The sequence below is a fragment of the Cibotium barometz genome, chromosome 60 (genome assembly GCF_041138505.1).
Source record: "Cibotium barometz isolate CiBa-2024 chromosome 60, ASM4113850v1, whole genome shotgun sequence".
Taxonomy (NCBI): domain Eukaryota; kingdom Viridiplantae; phylum Streptophyta; class Polypodiopsida; order Cyatheales; family Cibotiaceae; genus Cibotium; species Cibotium barometz.
This window is the reverse complement of record NC_141105.1, coordinates 11,464,416-11,471,144: the sequence shown is the minus strand read 5'-3', so window position 1 is coordinate 11,471,144 and position 6,729 is coordinate 11,464,416.

Sequence of the window (6,729 nt, the reverse complement as noted above, 5' to 3'; positions counted from 1 at the left end):
CAAGCAAAAGATTAATGAAAACCCTAGGATGATAAAAAACTATCTGTGATACAAAAAATGCCGATGGCACATTAGAATGCTAGTCAATTGGGTTTAGGCTTACGGAAGTCCTTGATTATTGCCCTTCCGTCACACACCAGACTGCCCGCTTTCCAGCTTGGCAGGCTGCTCGGACTTTGGCGAGTTCTACACTTTTGTTTTTAAGCTATAGGGGAGTGAGTTCATCAGGCAGCTAACCAGAGCCCTGTAATGATTTGGACTGTTGGAGAACTTGGATCTTGTCCTGTTTATTGTGATATTTTGCAATGGTATGCTTCCCTTTCTTGACAATGGTCCATGGGTTGCCTATATCATCAATGAGGGGGAGGGCCTTACTACTACTGAGTCGCCTCCTCATAATCTCTGTGTTCGAGATGCATTCATCTTCATCAATTTCCATTTACTCTCTAACTTCTTGCTCGTCCCAACCCTTCGGGAGTCCACCTACTCGGAGATGCTCAGCAATGCTTTCTCAGAGTTCTTCTTCCTTGATGGTTGACATCATTTCTGCGCGGTAAGATGCTGCTCCATACCTTCTGTAGCTTCAATGAAATCTGCTTTGGCTGCATGAGTCTGCTCCTGAACTGCCTGAATTGGGTCGGGCTTGCCCTCAAGGGAGGCCAGCCGGGTTTCAATTTCAGTGAGCTGATCCTTCAGCTTGCCATTCTCCTCTCTCGTAGCTTATCGATTTCTGTTATTAGGAGGAACACCTCCCATGAGCTCGAGCTTTGTGACTGGTTAAGGTTTTGGTCAATGTTGCCAGGGCACGAGCGTACGACTTCTTTGGCGTCGTGGATCGCTGGTAGGGCTAGGTCATCTCTGTACCACCTGCATCTGTATCATCAGCTATGAGACAAGGCGGGTCCCCTATCTGAGGTAACCGCCTTGGCCTGGCGGTGCCCCCTGCACCACCAGGCCTGGCATGAATGAGCAAAAGCGAAAAGAGAGAGAGAGAGAGAGAGAGAGAGAGAGAGAGAGAGAGAGAGAGAGAGGACTACATGCCAAAATGCCTTCTTTGTATGATTGTCTTTTGAATGGTGTACCATGTGCCCAGCTCCTACCCATCAAAGATGGGCCATTACACTAGTATTATATAAAGGAAGAGTTTCACAAAGCTACTATGTGGCAAGAATTTGGAGGACCGAAAAGGGGAGGAGGAGGAGGTTCAGGTAGAATTTGAATTTGGAGGTCTCAAAAGAAGTGCGAAGCACAAGTGTGCCCACTTGTATCACATGTGTGTGTACTCCGTGTATTAATGAGTGTTGTAGCTTTCTTCTCTCCATAGATTTATCTCTTGCATTGGTATCACAACTTGAAGCCTAGTATCGCCGATGTGAATGCTCAAAGGCCTTGAGGCTATGATTTTGGCCGAGATTTATGAGGAGAAATATGCTTATGATTGGAAATAGAAAGGAACTTAAAAGAGTTATTTGGCCCCTAGTTCTCATGTGAAGGCTTCTTATGGTTCAACAATAGTAGCTACTACTTCAAGATACCCTATGTCTTATGCAAAACCAAACGGATTTGGGAATACTTTGTCTAAGGGTCCAAGTGGGGATGGAAAGCCTTCAAGTGGTTTTACCAAGAGCAATTTCCTTAAGGAGGATTACATCAATGAGCTTAAGAGCAAATGCTTATGTTTCAAATGTGGGGAGAAATGGAGAAAGGATCACTATAAAGCATGCAAGGCAAAGAAGTTATCTTTTAGCATGATTTTCATGGAACAAAATGATAAAGGACTTAAGAATGATGGTAAAAATTTTGTGGATTCCAATGAGCATGAGGATGATGATCATGACCATGAGCTTAGTGGAGAGTTTCCTTTTGATCCCGGTGGAATTCGTGATGGGGATTATGATGGTGGATTATCCTCTACTGTGTTAGTATGTGTGTATGTATGCATGCATGCATGTATTTATGTATATACATGCACGCATGCATACATACATACATACATGCACGCATGCATACATACGTACATACACACACATATGCATGTGTGTGTGTGTGTGTGTGTGTGTGTGTGTGTGTGTGTGTGTGTGTGTGTGTGTGTGTGCACATGAAATTTAAATGTGACAATATATAGTGTGTATAAAGGGAATATAATTAATATTTATTCATTAAATAGCATGTGTGCAAATACAATTAAGGTTTATGCATGTATAAATATGTGAATCATACTAATGTGTGAAAATGAGAGAATATTTATGAGTTATAAAAATTGTGTGTGTGTGTGTGTGTGTGTGTGTGTGTGTGTGTGTGTGTGTGTGCTCTCCAAGCAAGTGAGAGCATGTATATACGTGCATACATGTATGCACGTATGCATACATACGTGCATACACACACATATACATACGCGCACACACACACATGAAATTTACATGTGACTAAATATAGTGTATAAATGGAATATAATTAATATTTATTCATTAAATAGCATGTGTAAATACAATTAAGGTTTATGCATGTATAAATATGTGAATCATACTAATGTGTGAAAATGAGAGAATATTTATGAGTCATAAAAATTGTGTGTGTGTGTGTGTGTGTGTGTGTGTGTGTGTGTGTGTGTGTGTGTGTGTGGGTGGGAGGCGAGGGGGTGGGGTGGGGTGGGGTGGCAAGGAATTAAAATTGTGTGTGTGTGTGTGTGTGTGTGTGTGTGTGGTGGGAGGCGAGGGGGTGGGGTAGCAAGGAATTAAATATAATTTTGAAATATGTTAAACACAAATATCAAAAAATTGGCAAGAGGAAATCATTTGTATTCATAAAGGAGAATACAATAACACTACTCTCCAAGCAAGTGAGAGCAAGGAACTACCATTTAAGCCAGCATATATCCTTACATAAACAATAAGCCAACGAAATGTAAAATATTGAATGGGGTCCAAACAATATACCCTTACATAAACAATAAGCCAAAGAAATGCTACATATGTAATGGGGTCCTAACCAATTAATGGTATGATACTAAAACAAAGAATTTGAAGGTATGTTTGTCAACCAACAAAAAATGCATTTGTTAACTTTTTCAAGATGAAATCTTTAGTGATCATAGGTAGTGATTACAATATGGAAGCCTACAAAACAAGAGTAGGAGGCTTGCCTCCATCATTGCATGTAAACATGGCCCATAGAATGAGTGTGTCGAACATTTATAGCTTGAATAGGTCAATTATCTTTATTGTGACAATTTTAACCATACTAAAGATAATGCATATAATATAGTAATAAGCCAATATGAACAAAGCAATACATAATATACATACAAGGTTGGTAGATGTTTCATACATGTATTTCTAGGTACATGGGTACAAATAGAGTTGCCCCACACCTACTTGTATTATGTTAAATAGTTAATGATTATACTTAGGATAGTATTAAGAGTATTAAGCAAAATAAGTAGGTCAAAACTCATCATTGATGGATCCATAGCATAATCAATCAAAAAGATCACCACATATCACCATGTAAACTTTGCATGTAAGATATTAATAGGGACATCATGTACAAGTAATTTTTAGGAACTTCCTAATAGGTGCAAGAATGTTTCATAAAATTCTTACTATTATTCTCTATGAATCAATATTTAAAAGTGATTATGCTTAAAATGATAAAAAAACAATTATGATTAGATTATGCTTTTCTGTAGAATAGAGGTTCATCACTAAATATCCACAATTTTAACAAAAGAGAGCACTATTTTGGCATGCTTTTCAAACTAAAGGTGATTACAGTAGCTAGAGGTTTGATTGTTGCAATTCGTCCAACAATTCTCTATCTACATGGTATGCAAAAATACTACATTTATGAATACCATAGACGGCACATGGATGATTAAATGAACATGAATATTAGTGCTATGTTTACAATTGGCAAACCCAAAGACAAAAATCCACAAGGTGTTAAAATATGACATACCTAAGACTCCATTCGTGTAGCACAAATGTGACGATGTATGGAAGGCTATAGTGGACCAAAGACCCATGGATAAGCTACATCCAAGGTGTGACTTGGGAGGCCATGCTGGCCCTGTATAAACTCAATATGGTGACATGTCCCTGTCAAGAGGTCCTCACCCTCAAATGCCTCTCAAGGTCGTCGTGTGGTTTTGCCCCCTTGTATCTAGAGGAAAGTCCTGATAGACAATTATGAGGTGTCTTAAGGCTAGGCTTCGTCCTTTCTAATGGCACCCTGCTAAGCCTTTCAGAGACTACACCACTTGGAAGCTTGTGCATTCGCAAGCGCAATCTAGGAGGTCAATGATCTTGGATGATGGGCCAAATCCCTCTCTGAATAGGCAGTGAAATCTCATTGGGATCTCATAGTACACTAGGCATTTGCAAATATAATGCTCCTTTGTCTCAACCTCAATAGAGCAAAATCTACGTATCTTACTATAAGAGGGGGAGAGGGGTGTGTGTAGGTAGGATGCTTAAGGCAAGAGGAATACTTCACTATACATTAAAACTCCCAAATTTATGCATTGAAAATAGAATATGTTTCACATACTCTTGTTCGCATTTTCTAGCAAAAACATGGAGGGTTTATTGACAAGAGCAAACAATCTCTCTCTCCTCTCACCAATAGTGACCGAGGCCCTATTCCGAGCAGTTGCCTTTTTACGACGACTATGGGAGCTCCCTCAACAGAAGTACTCTCGATTGGCATTGACCTCATCCATACAGTTGGCTTAGAGATGCCTGGGATTGTTCCTACTTGAGCTCAAGAGACATAGAGAGACCCTCTTGGCAGACAAGAGACCGAGCTATGATGTACCTAGATAGAGAATCTTGATAGATTTCTTCAGCACCACCACCACCAACCCAGCCCACACACCTCGTGATACCTCGTCCATCAAGCCATCAATACACCAGCCACGCTCCCAGGGAGTGACCATTTATAGAGCAATCGTCTTATGTCGTGCTCGACGCCCACGCCCACCAAGATCCTGACCACCGCATCCTCACCATCGCTAGATTAGAGCCATTATTGCTCGGCATCGAAGGCGCCTACCTTGCTTCTACGACCTCTCCATTCTAGACAGCCCCATGGTGGAGATATTTGATCTAAGGAGAGGACAACACTTCAACTAATCAGCATACATGGATCCACTTGATATACATTTTCCAATATTTTCTACTCATTATCATCTAGGAGTCTTACTTACAATTCTTGTTCTTATAACCGTAAGACAGTCAATTTATTGTACTTTTCAATTTCATTTGGTTGTTCTTGTTGATGAGACACCACCTTCAGATGTACTCTCAGTTTTGGTCTCAAAGGCTATCATTGCCTCTTAGAGACGTTATTATATCATTTCATTTTCTCTCTCCCCCTCTCATATGGCACAAAGACCAAATGAAAACTTATGAACTTATCAACAAACCATCTTAACACCCTTACAACGCTACCGAGAGGTCTTTTTCCAAACGACCTTGAATGAACGGCTCAGATTATCCTTCAACGCATCAAACTGTAGAGCATCATAAAACAACCAGTAACATTAAACACCATTGCTCAAAAATTCACTTCATTGAATATAATTTTCAAAGTGACCAAATTACTTAATTAGAGATGCAAAATAACAAATAGTTGGTGGAACAGCATATTAGAGATAAAAGTAGATAATCTTGTATTCCCAAAAACAAGGTTTGGCAAATCTATGATTGCAATCCTTATAATCTTCCCATGTTCAAAGAAACACTAAATGTAAACAACATTGCTAACTTATTTTTAATTCACTGAAAAAAGTTTTGAAGTGCCCATTAGTTTTGAAAAAAGTTTTGAAGCATTTGTACCAATATGGTGATCACTTATCACATCCTATCAATTAGGGAGTACTTTTCTCAAATGTCCTGAAAACAAGTTGTTCTCAAATGTCTTGAAAACAAGGTTTGGCAACCTTGTGGTCACAACACCACTTGATAGCAACCCTGGCAACCAAGTATCCTCTGGATGTAACTTGGAGATATTGATAGCATCCCAGGCAACCAAGTATATCCTTTGGATGCAACGTGGGGACATTAATACCCCCAAAAAAACTTAGGTACAATGCCTTTTTATGGCCAAGCCACTAGATTATCCTCTTACAAATGAATACATCAAGGCAATGCTCCTAATTTAAAATGTTTACTACCCAGTTCCGTATGATATTGCTCCATTCTTGGGCTCACCCAAACCTAAGCTTGATCATTAGAATAAAGCTACATTAAAACACATGTTAAATACAGCAACTGCTTCTAACCTACCAATTGCAAGTCATGAGAAGTCCAGGCATTGAACTGCAACTAGGCAAAGTCCTACCCTTCATAACGGAGTTGCTAGACACCAAATTTCAAATAGGTGGATAATCCACTGTACTCCATCCCTGCGCAACCTACCATTTCCCGAGCACTGGAGCTACTCAGTTTCATTTACATCAAAAGATATAACCAAAAGACAACTAATTTACCTTAAGTAAACCTTTTACACAGCTTATTCACATGCCTTAACCATTAGAAGATATTTGTCTCAAATGTAAAGAATGCAACCTGTTACTCTGACTGATTTCCACATTGTCAACAACCTAAAGTAAAAACAAATTACTCTGCCCACCCATAGAGCCATGTGGGTTCAGCCTCCAATATTGGAGCCATACATAAACACATTTACTACTTTGACCAATTCATAAGGCTGATATTTTGACACATT